This window comes from Schistocerca gregaria, chromosome 1, assembly GCF_023897955.1.
Source record: "Schistocerca gregaria isolate iqSchGreg1 chromosome 1, iqSchGreg1.2, whole genome shotgun sequence".
NCBI classification, from domain to species: domain Eukaryota; kingdom Metazoa; phylum Arthropoda; class Insecta; order Orthoptera; family Acrididae; genus Schistocerca; species Schistocerca gregaria.
The window spans coordinates 185,790,541-185,804,135 of NC_064920.1; positions in this window are offsets into that span (position 1 = coordinate 185,790,541).

The window sequence follows — 13,595 nt, forward strand, 5'->3', positions numbered from 1 at the left end:
GATTTAACTTTAAACGAGCACATTGGGATATATTTACGGAAGAACTTGATTCCAAAATCTTTGAACTAGAGAAATATGATAGCTTTATAAAGCTGATGAAAGCTGTCTCTTGTAGGTATATACCCCGCGGGTGTAGAACAACTTACATACCAGGACTAGACAAAGATACAAAAAAACTTATGAAAAAATATGAACACCTTTTTGAAGATGACCCATTTCCTGGAGAAACAATACAGGTTGGTGAAGAACTTATACTAGCCATATCAGCTGGAAGGAAAGAAAAATGGTGCGATCTTTTTACGCAGCTCGATATCAAACAAAATAGTAGAAAGGCATGGCAATAGCTGAAGAACCTTGTAAACGACCCAAGAGCTATTCCTTCGGCCATCTCTGATATAACACCTAACCAGATAACACATCAGTTACTGCTGAATGGCAAATTTAATAAAAAATCGGTAACTCCAAAGATCCAGAGAATTACTAAGAAGAATAAAATATTGGAACACCATGCTCATTGGAAGAATTAAAAACCACAATATGCTCAATGAAGAACAATAAAGCTGCGGGGTTAGATGACTTGAGGACGGAACAGATAAATACACTCCTGGAAATGGAAAAAAGAACACATTGACACCGGTGTGTCAGACCCACCATACTTGCTCCGGACACTGCGAGAGGGCTGTACAAGCAATGATCACACGCACGGCACAGCGGACACACCAGGAACCGCGGTGTTGGCCGTCGAGTGGCGCTAGCTGCGCAGCATTTGTGCACCGCCGCCGTCAGTTTCAGCCAGTTTGCCGTGGCATACGGAGCTCCATCGCAGTCTTTAACACTGGTAGCATGCCGCGACAGCGTGGACGTGAACCGTATGTGCAGTTGACCGACTTTGAGCGAGGGCGTATAGTGGGCATGCGGGAGGCCGGGTGGACGTACCGCCGAATTGCTTAACACGTGGGGCGTGAGGTCTCCACAGTACATCGATGTTGTCGCCAGTAGTCGGCGGAAGGTGCACGTGCCCGTCGACCTGGGACCAGACCGCAGCGACGCACGGATGCACGCCAAGACCGTAGGATCCTATGCAGTGCCGTAGGGGGCCGCACCGCCACTTCCCAGCAAATTAGGGACACTGTTGCTCCTGGGGTATCGGCGAGGACCATTCGCAACCGTCTCCATGAAGCTGGGCTACGGTCCCGCACACCGTTAGGCCGTCTTCCGCCCACGCCCCAACATCGTGCAGCCCGCCTCCAGTGGTGTCGCAACAGGCGTGAATGGAGGGACGAATGGAGACGTGTCGTCTTCAGCGATGAGAGTCGCTTCTGCCTTGGTGCCAATGATGGTCGTATGCGTGTTTGGCGCCGTGCAGGTGAGCGCCACAATCAGGACTGCATACGACCGAGGCACACAGGGCCAACACCCGGCATCATGGTGTGGGAAGCGATCTCCTACACTGGCCGTACACCTCTGGTGATCGTCGAGGGGACACTGAATAGTGCACGGTACATCCAAACCGTCATCGAACCCATCGTTCTACCATTCCTAGACCGGCAAGGGAACTTTCTTTTCCAACAGGACAATGCACGTCCGCATGTATCCCGTGCCACCCAACGTGCTCTAGAAGGTGTAAGTCAACTACCCTGGCCAGCAAGATCTCCGGATCTGTCCCCCATTGAGCATGTTTGGGACTGGATGAAGCGTCGTCTCACGCGGTCTGCACGTCCAGCACGAACGCTGGTCCAACTGAGGCGCCAGGTGGAAATGGCAAGGCAAGCCGTTCCACAGGACTACATCCAGCTCCTCTACGATCGTGTCCATGGGAGAATAGCAGCCTGCATTGCTGCGAAAGGCGGATACACACTGTACTAGTGCCGACATTGTGCATGCTCTGTTGTCTGTGTCTATGTGCCTGTGGTTCTGTCAGTGTGATCATGTGATGTATCTGACCCCAGGAATGTGTCAATAAAGTTTCCCCTTCCTGGGACAATGAATTCACGGTGTTCTTATCTCAATTTCCAGGAGTGTATGTTTGGACCAGCAATCAAGAAGTGGATTCTAGATATGATGAACACCTGTGTCTCAAACAGCCAACAGATGCCAAAAATTTCCGACCCATATCACTCTTATGCCATCTATACAAAGTTTTTGAGAGAATTATCCTCAATCGAACCTCGGACCAAGTCGATCAAACACTGATCAGAGAACAATCTGGGTTCATGTTATGGACAGATCTTGAACCTGACACAACACATAGAGGATGAATATGAACGCTGGCAGATCACCGGTGTCGCCTTTGTGGATCTTACTGCTGCATATGACGCCATTAATATCAGGAAAATGTTAACAAGAATCTATGCTATCACGAAAGACTTCCACTTAACACAGTTTACAAGATTCCTGCTACAAAACAGACGTTTCTTTGTTACTCTACAAAACAAGAGGAGGCGGAGGAGGGCATGGAGAAATGGTATCCCCCAAGGAAGTGTCCTAGCTCCACTGCTGTTTCATATTTACACCAATGACCAGCCAGTTACCCTGTCACAAGATCATTCATTTATGCAGTTGACACAGCACTTGCCGCGCAAGGTAGAACTTTTGAGGAGGTGTAAGAAAAACTTACAATAAGTCTTGAGGCATTATCTAACTACTACTATAGCAACTAACTGAAGCCAAACCCCTCCAAAAGACAACTGTGTGCATTCCACTTACGGAACAGAGAGGCACGGAGGAAACTGAGAATAACCTGAAGAGATCAACAGCTGACCCACTGTGACACCCCAAAGTACCTCGGAGTGAAGTTGGGCAAGTCCCTGACCTTCAAGGACCACTGTACAGATACAAAAATGATAGTCAGTTCGAGGAGCAACATTATTAGGAAACTGACCAACAACAGCTGGGGAGCACACCCACAAGTCCTCCGTACATCTGCCCTCGCTTTGTGTTCTCCGCTGCTGAATATGCAGCACCTGTTTGGCTGAACTCCAGCCCATGCCAAACAGGTAAATATTGCCCTAAATGAAACAGGACGAATTTTAACCGTCTGCTTGCGGGTAACTCCTGTTAACAAAATCTCCCACCTCATGGGCGTAGCACCTCCAGACATCCGAAGGAGAACAGCAGCTGAAGTGGAGAGAAAGAAGCAGGAGACGGATCAGAGACACCCCCTGTTTGGATGCGAACATCAAACACCAAGACTCAAGTCGAGAAAAAGTTTTCTCCGGACAACGAAACCAATCCAGACATCACCTGCAGACCATAGCATACAACTCTGGCGCAGCTCATCATCAGAGAAATACTGGGACAACCCCAAGGAAGAACTTGCTATAGGTCATCATCTCCCATACACAACATGGAAGGTACTCAATAGACTGAGAACTGGAGTGTAAGGAGAACATGAAGAAATGATGATACATCTCAGGGGACGAACTATGTGAGTGTGGTAAACCTCAAGACCATCAGTACCTACTCAACTGTAGGAAACTGTCGGAACCTGTGTCCATGGACGATCTGATTATCGCCAATGATAAGGCTGTGCAGCGGAATGCTGGGCAGCACTTTGAATATAAATATGCACATATTCTCTGTATTGCTTGTATGCTTGCATGATATGCTATGTCTGATATGCTATGTATGATATGCTATGTATGAAAAATCATATTTAATATGTTATGTTCTGGACACGTATAAATAAATAAAAACCACTGAGGAGGACTGTGACGAATGGCAAGATGACTACAAGTACAAAAGTCAGCGCAGAACTGAGTGCCGCATTCGCTGACCATTTCAGCACCAAAACAACATGAAGGGAGCTCCATAAGCAGGAAACTGCACAGCGAGCTGGAATTCCAAAACCACTCATCGGCGATGCAAATGCTCGTAACAGAAAAACGTGGTGCCGAAGCCACACCTGGACTGCGGAGGAATGGAGGAAACTCATTTGGTCAGATGACTCTTGTTTCACACTAATTCCAACTTTCGGAAAAGTTCATGTCCCGAGAGCGAAACATGGAAGGAATTTGGTGATGATTTCAGAAGCCATATCGTGGTATTCCATGTGCCCCATAGTTACTATGCGAGGTCGCATTACTACCGAGGAGTATCTGATAATTTTGGTTGATCAGTTCTACCTCACGCTACAGAGTTTGTTCCCCAGTTGTGATACTGTGTTCCTAGTTGACAGGACCCTGTTCACAAAGCTCACATCGTCCACTACCGTTTTTCTGAGCACGAGGATGAAATACCGCATGTCCCCTGACCACTGCAGTCGCCAGGGTTCAATGTGTAATCTACTTTGCAGAGAAGAAAGCGTGATTGTTATCCACGTCCGTCATCAATATCTGATCTTGCCACTATTTTGCAGTAAGAGTGGTATATGATCCCCTTGAAGAGCATGCGGTGTCTGTCTGTGTCCTTTTCGAGACGACTAGAAGCTCTTTTGAATGAATGCCAACGATTTTCCTCCACCTTATGTTGTGTTTTTCGTGTTTGCATATTTTTATCCACCACCCACTCGCACCCACCCACCCTCCCACAAATACACACACACTCTCACTCCTCACTCACTGACACATACACACACACACACACACACACACACATATATATATATATATATATATATATATATATATATATATATATATATATACTGATCGTTCAAATGTTGTGAGTAATATTTCACTGGATAATTTGCATCCATCTTGAAATCTTGAATAGTGTGCAAATCAAGATTTTTCAACATTTCCTTGACACCTTTTCGTGAGTCACACGGACCTATGACGATTCGTGAGCCCTTCTTGGTAAGCATCCAAAATCTCCTGTGACTCTTATGTAGAATGTGTTCCACATACTTGAGCAGTAGTCGAAATAGACTACACAAGAGATTTGTAAGCAGTCTTTTCGTGCATTGACTGCATTTGTCTGTAAACTGCCAATGAACCAAAGTCTGTCACCTGTGTTTCCCACTATGACCAATCCAAAAGGGATACGGAGGAGGATGTAAAATGAAAACTTCTGAAGGGATCGTGATGCCATCGCCTACGGAAGAACGGGTGGCTGCTATAAGACCGCTGAAATCCCATACTCGCCGATACAGAGACATGGACGCACACACAAGTGACGATAAAATGAGCTCCTGGACGTTTCGACCATCCACAGCACTCAGCAGTGCTGAAAACAGAAAAATTCAGGTTTGAAAAGAGTAGCGAAGGAGGGTAGTGGGTCTTCTGTTAGCGGGAGGAGTGTAGAGAATGGAAGAATGGCACTGACGTTCAATCGCAGCTTTGGGGCAAAGTCTGCCACCGTAACTCGCAGGTTTCACTAATGAGGACATCCAGCTGGTGGGGAATGGTATCGGTTAAGCGGAGCGACATTCCAGACCATGTATCATCGACCAATGACATCCATCCATCCATCCTTCCTCTTGTGCTGTACATTGACCCTTACAACGGACGTGCAATGCTCTTCTGCATCAGTATCTACATGTATACTCCTCAAACAACATTACGGAATGTGTCGAACGTTACGTGTGCTCTTCCTACCCTTGAGCCATCCCATGCTGAATTTTCGTCCTCTGGACTCCTCCTGCTGTCAGGAAATGGATTACATCCCTTGAATAATCTTTTCAAGTCCTCTTTTTTCTGATTTCAACACTACTGACTACGATCCACATGTGCAAGTGCTCGTTCTATCGTCACGTGAATGTGCGCGCATGTCCCTCTAGTGACGAATTTTCGGCCTCAGCGCTCTTACAGGAACCACACCTTCTTAAACGCTTTTCGTTTAACAGGCATTGGCATGTTTCTTTTTCAGTAACCCTAATGTAACAGCTTGTGAGATCATTCGATTTCATATCTCAACAAATAGTTAGACCTGGGTGTTTGCATGAATTGACTGATTCGAACTGTGTATCACTGATAGTGTTGTAGTAGGATACTACGATTCTAATTGTATGATACTACATTCTTTTCACTTTGTGAAATGTATCACTTTACATTCCTGTATATTTGAAGAAAGTTTCCAGTCTTTGTAACAATCCTATCCAGATATGGCTGAATATTTCTTCAGCTTTTTCAGCGAATACTTTGTTACGTCTTTTACTTTAAAATAAATAAAAATTTTATTTCCGCCTCTTTGAGAATTAACAACTTATATGGTGGTAAAAACAGTGCAAAAAGGTATAGCATCTTCAAGACAATGGTGTAAGTAACGCTTCAGTTACATCACAGTATAAACTCTTATGTATGCAGGATGACAGTTTCACAAATCCGTGTGGGGGAAGCAACATGTTCATTTCATTACAAACAACTGCATCGTCTGCGAAAAGCCACGCGGGATAGCCGGAACAGCCACGGTTCACACGGATCCCCGCCGTCGGAGGTTCGAGTCCTCCCTCGAGCATGGGAGTGTGGGTTGTCCTTAGCGTAAGTTGGTTTACGTTAGATTAAGTAGTGAGTAAGACTAGGGACCGATTAGCTCAGCAGTTTGATCCCATAAGAACGTACCCAAAAAAAAAAAACGTGTAAGAAGTATGTGGTTGCTGTTAATATTATCTGCCGAGACATTAACATGCAACATGAACACAAGGTATCCAACATACTTTGCTTGGACACACCTGACGCTACGTCCAGATCTGCCGATGACTCCCCATCCAAGATAACACATTCCCTCCTCCGTAGCAAGAAATCTTTAATCCAGTTATAAATATTGTTTGACAGAGTGCGGTTACGGCTGTGAGCCATCGAAGACCCTTGTGGATGACAAAGTGGTCCACATCGGTTAATCTCGCCAATAGACAGGTCGCATCCTAAGGACTAACATGCATTTAATGAAACAGGTGTTGCACAACGGATAATTACGAGGGCGTGCTGAACAGTAATGTCTCCTATTTCTTTATTCTGTTCTCCATATCGCTTGAGGTATTACGTGTCATGTATGTTACTCTGTCGGCTTTTCCTCTTCGCTAACGCAAGTTGCAACCCTCTGCCGCCAGAGGGCTTCTATTGTAGTTTGCAACATGGTGGTGTGTAGCGTAACTACACTACTGGCCATTAAGATTGCTACACCAAGAAGACGTGCAGATGATAAACGCGTATTCTTTGGAGAAATATATTATACTAGAACTGACATGTGACTACATTTTCACGCAATTTGGGTGCACAGGTCCTGAGAAATCAGTACCCTGAACAACCACCTCTGGCCGTAATAACGGCCTTGATACGCCTGGGCATTGAGTCAAACAGAGCTTGGATGGCGTGTACAAGTACAGCTGCCCATGCAGCTTCAACACGATACCACAATTCATCAAGAGTAGTGACTGTCGTATTGTGACGAGCCAGTTGCTCGGCCACCATTGACCAGACGTTTTCAATTGGTGAGAGATCTGGAAAATGTGCTGGCCAGGGCAGCACGTCATCTTTGTGGTGTAGCAATTTTAATGACCAGTAGTGTATGTCGGTGTAAAAACCGAAAACTCAGAATGCAGAAAGCACTAATTCGAAGGGTTCGTCCACACATGGACCACTGTCTCCTTCAGCGTGACAATGCGAGACCACATACGAGCGCTACAATATCTGTGACATACCGACGCCTTAAGATCGGTGTCATCGTTCGTCGTCCATACAGTCCCGAGTTGGCACCATTCGATTTCCATCTTTCCCAAAATTTGAAGAACAACTTAGAGGCCTTAACGTTGACAGTGATAAAAGGGTGCAAGCAAAGTCAACATTCTACAGCGACAATATTAAGGAAGAGGGTCCTCGTTTGGAGAAATGTTTTCGTCGCTGGTGTGGCTATCCCGAGCAATAAATATGTAGACATAAATAATAAAGATGTAGAATGTTAATAATGTTTGTTTTAGGTAAAAAGCTTTAACGGTCCATTCTTTTCATTCAGTCTGTGAAATAGGCGATGTTTACTATTTTATTTGGGAAAACTACTGAAGCTATCAACGTAGATCTTTTTCACATCATTACTGATTTTTCAAAATTGTTTCTGATTTTTCGAAGAAATTCAGTCACCATTAAGTCCTCCTTCCGAGGAGTTAAATTTACTCTGTCTAAAATGACGTTAATGACGGAGTCTTGCACTCTGCAAACCTTACCGGAAATCAAAAAACAAAACAATTTTCTTAATCTATCGAATACTATGCACGGAGTAACAGCGCAATTTTTTGAAATGTGGAAAAATAATAAAATGGTTGTCGTTTGAAACAAAGATGTAGTTTTGTCGTGTTTTTGGCCACGTTTCTTGCTATGCCTAATGAATAAATTAAAATACAAGAAATAACGTGCTACTCCTTGCTGACATGCCCGAGAAGTAATTCAGACAAATTTGAGAGAGATGCGCACAATCCATTCGATAAGCTTGTGATACAATATCAAGCTGACGGAACATGGCGACACTAATAAAGATGTCTTTATGAAATTTGTTTGAATTACCGCTCGGACATTTCCACAAGGAGCAATGGGCTAATTTGTTATGTAATTTATTCATTACTTCTTGCAAAAAAGGAGACGAAAAAGACACGATTAAACTATATCTTTGTTTCATACGTCTTCTAGTTTATTATTTTTTGAAATTTCGATACACGGTGCTATTACTCCTAGCCAAGTACGCTATAAACGGAGAAACGTGTTTATTTTTTGATTTCGGATAAGATTTGTAGACCGAACGACTTTCGTCATCGGCACGCCTCGTTTTGGACAGAAGAAATTTAACTGCTCGGGTGGGGAAGGGGGCGTAATTATGATTGAATTTCTTTTAAAAGCATCAGAAAATGTCCGGGAATCAATAAACAATCTGCAAAATGATTTGCCTTGGTTGCTTCATTATTAAAAAAAATACATAAACATAGCTTATTTTATAGGCATTATTTTTAGCATGCCCTCGTGATAACGCAGAGATATCCCGAGCCAGCTTCAACATGGGTCCCGGTACACATGTAAGATAGTAAACATCTAACGACTAAATGGAACAGGGGTCTACATTTATCGCAGTATTTTATAATATTCTCGGCTGACATATACGAATAACAAATTTTATTGGATGACTTCGATCACAAGCAATGCAGAGAATGAGAAAATTATTAACTGTCAGTGTGGGTCACTATAAATTTAAACTTGAGTATCTCGGAAAGGATTAGGTGGCATATGGTCTCACTTGGTGCAATACTCTATAAGAATAGGAGGATTTGGGATTTAACCACTGACACTAACACGTAGTTTGAAGAAGGACAATTTTACGCCACCATTCCTCCTTCCCTTGATCGTCATACATAGGAACACGAAGATTCGTACGGTGAAGTACACTACTGGAGGATTTTACGCCAGGCGTTATGCTCCTAACACAGAGACACAAGTAGAGTGGCGTGTCCAGTGAGACGCCCTGACGAGCAGACAGACCCGAGGCACGCGAATGGGGCTGTCTGCTCGCGCTTCCGCAGCGGGAGTCTGCGCCTTTTAGATGCGAACAGGAGACAACGTCTGCCAGCTAGCCCGGCGCCGCGCCACGCTAAGCGAGGCAGCGAAGAGGTAACTAGCGGCAAATAGTTCCGGCCCGTCCGGCCGGAGGGATCGCGTGCTGCGCCAGCGGGCACGCCACGCCACGCCAGAAGCTATCTGCTCCTCCCGCGGGGCCAGGCGGCCGCCGGAATAGTAAGTGCCCGCCCCGCCTTGCGCTTAATATTCCGGCCGGCAAAATGTGGGCAATCGCGCTAACTCCATTACAATAAATGACGCCACCCCGTGGAACGGTGGAGTGCTTCCGGAACTTTGGATCCAGTTTGCAAAGTGGCGGCCGCATCGACGGAGATGAATCGATGCTGCGATGATGCAATGGGAGAAGGTCACAGGAACGCCGCACTAAATACATTAGGTGTTTCAAAATGAATACCGGGGGTTTACAGCTTTGTAGCATTTATTGCATGTATCTTACATTTATAAGTAATACACAAAGTAAAACATCAACTTAATTTTATACATGAATGATGTCTGCTCTTTAGGACGTCTCAAACCTCCTGCATTCTAGGCAGATGCACTGACTCTTACGCCATCCTGGCCCAGCACAAAATTTCAGCCTCAGCCACTGATATACAGGTCGTATGTCAACACAAGCACCGAGGTCAACATTACCTTCCTTCAATTTGGCCAACTGGCGGTAAATCGAGGAGGTACAGTACACACTGACGAAACTAAAATGAGCTCGAACATGGAAATTAAGCGTTTCCTGACACATGTCCACATAACATATATTCTTTCTTTGTGTGTGAGGAATGTTTCCTGAAAGTTTGGCCGTACCTTTATGTAACACCCTGTAAATCGATGCCCACTACCTGCTAATGTCTTGGTATCTTGATCCGTAGTGGCTGCAGGATCAAAATGGTTTCGTTCTCTCACACATGTTCGAAAGAACAGACTTCACACACACATATATACAGTTAAGGTGATGACAGCCAATGATGCTTCCAGTGCAGATGTACACCATGCTCGAACTCTTACTGGAATCGACGAGATGCCTTGAGTAATGAGGCTAATGAGTGTGGGCACTACATCAGTAGCGTGTGGTATCAGTACATCTGTCTAGCAAGCAGGTCACCACGGTTCGAATCCCCCTCTGGCACAAATATTGCGCCATTGATATAAATCAATGCCCACTGGCAGCTAATATCTTTAGTCCATTTGCATCTTGGTCAAACAGTTTTGTTTGTTTACTTTTGCGCACTTACATGCCCCCTTTTTTGTATCTTCGGTTAGAAAGCGATAGTAGCAATGATGGCGACTAATGAACAGAATGCTTTTGTATTTTACTATTTCCAGTTTCAAGTGGCTCTGAGCACTGTGGGACTTAACATCGGAGGTCATCAGTCCCCTAGAACTTAAAACTACTTAAACCTAACTAACCTAAGGACATCACACACATCCATGCCCAAGGCAGGATTCGAACCTGCGACCGTCGACCGTAACAGTCGCGCGGTTCGGGACTGAAACGCCTAGAACAGCTCGGCCACCACGGCCGGCTCTATTTCCAGGAAACGAATATGTTGTTACAGGGTAACTTGCGTTCCGCATTAAATTCCATTGCAACCTCCCAAGTAACGATAACATACGTAGATGGTATAATCAATTGGAAGACACCGGCAGTCTTTGCAGAGGAAACAGTAAGGGAGGGCGAAGAGTGATTGAATAACGTGCTGAACGACTATGAGATTCTTTCAGGCGTAGTCCCAAGTAATCAGTTCGGAAGGCTAGTCGTAAATTAATAATTCCGGCCACGTCTTTGTGGAGACTTTTAAGGAGTCACTTACAATTACGTCCTTGTCGTTAGCAGTTGTTTAGAAGTCTAAAGCCTGCAGACTACAGTTTACGTGCAAACTTCGCGAACAAAATATTGCAGCATTACGGTGAAGAATTTTTCTAGACAGTATCGTATTCAGTGATGCATCAACATTTCGTCTAAGTGTAAATGCGAACATACACAATGTGCGCATCTGGTGGTGAGTAGACCGTCACGAGGTGGTACAGTTGTAACAAGACTCTCCAATATTGAAACCCTGCGAAAAGTTTATGGGCCACTGCCTTCGCTGAAGCCCTACATTGACGATCGACATACGTGGACGTCAGTTTGAGTCGAACGAGGAAATATAAGAGTGGGTGGTGCTGCTGTGGATCCGTCAGCGCCGGCCTGTGTGGCAGAGCGGTTCTAGGTGCTTCAGTCCGGAACCGCGCGACTGCTACGGTAACAGGTTCGAATCCTGCCTCGGACATGGATGTATGTGATACCGAAAGTTGCCATTTATGTGTCAGCGAAAGTCTCACTATTTACGTAGGCCTAACGTTGTCGCCAGATTCCTGAGAGATGTGGAGACTGCTGCACTCTGGGCTCTTACTGAACTATGCAAGAACAACAATCGATGTTGCTTCATCCGTAGCCGTTTTCGATCGTCCAGGTTCCGGTCGTACAAACATACCGTAGCTTGACCACATGTGATCGCTCTAAGCTTGTGGTTATAGCTTGACATCAGTGCCTACCAATTTTAATTGTATATTACAGCACTGAGCGATCACAGAGTTTATGTGATCGCTCTAAGCTTGTGGTTATAGCTTGATACCAGTGCCTACCAATTTTAATTGTATATTACAGCACTGAGGATGGTCACTAAGTGACCGAAAATCGATTTTGCTGACAATAAACAACAAAATACGATCAATGCTGATTTTCCTTCCAATTCTATCCACTATTCGGTCGTGGTGCACAGAACACTCCATGGAGTCGCCAGTCAATTTCCTCTCTATGTTTGTGTTGCCGTGGCCTACGGCGTTTGGAACTATCTGAACTGCCTCATGTTGAAACCAGTGTGTACCACGAGAAATGGTAGTTTGAAATGTTTGCCGCTATGTGCATCTCTGGATGCCTTGAAACGTTACAATGACATATCTACTTATCTTATGAAAATCGATTTTGTGAATTGTAATTATTATTTCGTAAATAATATTCCAAAGATATGGAGGCAGTGAGCCTGTGGCTGATAGCGATCGATTGTAATCCTCTTTTTTTTTCTCTATAAAGTAAGTGAATAACGTTCCTGCTCGGATCTCTCTCTCTCGTTCTCTTGTCTCTTAACCTTTATACTGGTGGGACACACTACAGCTGTGTTCCTTGCGTATCATTAATTAGCTTTTCTTTGGTGTAGACAAATGTGATGCAAGTGGCATGTATTAGCTTTAGAACAATATGTAATTAAATTAATGTAAATTAGTTAACCCTCATGAGTCCTCATTTTAACAGTGCTCCTAACAAATACATGATACACGAAATGTTTTTAATGCTTTATTGTTACAGCCAACGGCCAATACGAGCTTAACGGATCGCGGATTGGAGGCACGGTGGCCGAATACAATTAGTATTCTGCGACTCATTCATTTGCAACTCCCTACAGAGTCCGTGAGATTAATAGTCGATCATCACGAAGCGTATAAACTTGAATGCAAGTGAAGAACCACCGTCAACAATGACCAGTTAATTTTAACAGTTTTCTTTCCAGTGATTAATTTTATTTCTATGTAAAGTCTAATTACCGTTCATTTCAGTAATTTTGCGTGAGCAGACACGTCAGCCTGTACACACGTATGACACATGTTCTTTGGCTTTAGCAGAGCACGAGCGAGTCAGCTGCAAAGAGAGGATGTTCAGCCGTTACCGAGTGAGGAGCTTTGATGCCGGGCGGGCTGAATAGAGAATACAATTTTACTTCAGATGCTTCATGATGTGTAATTCAGGACGGAGGACTATTTTGACATAATTTTATAGAGAGATGACGCTTTTGGAAAAAGTATTATGCATTAAGTTTATTTGTTACAGGTGTTACCCGAGTAATTATTGTGGAGTAAAGAATACATCGCGTAAACTACACTCCTGGAAATTGAAATAAGAACACCGTGAATTCATTGTCCCAGGAAGGGGAAACTTTATTGACACATTCCTGGGGTCAGATACATCACATGATCACACTGACAGAACCACAGGCACATAGACACACGCAACAGAGCATGCACAATGTCGGCACTAGTACAGTGTATATCCACCTTTCGCAGCAATGCAGG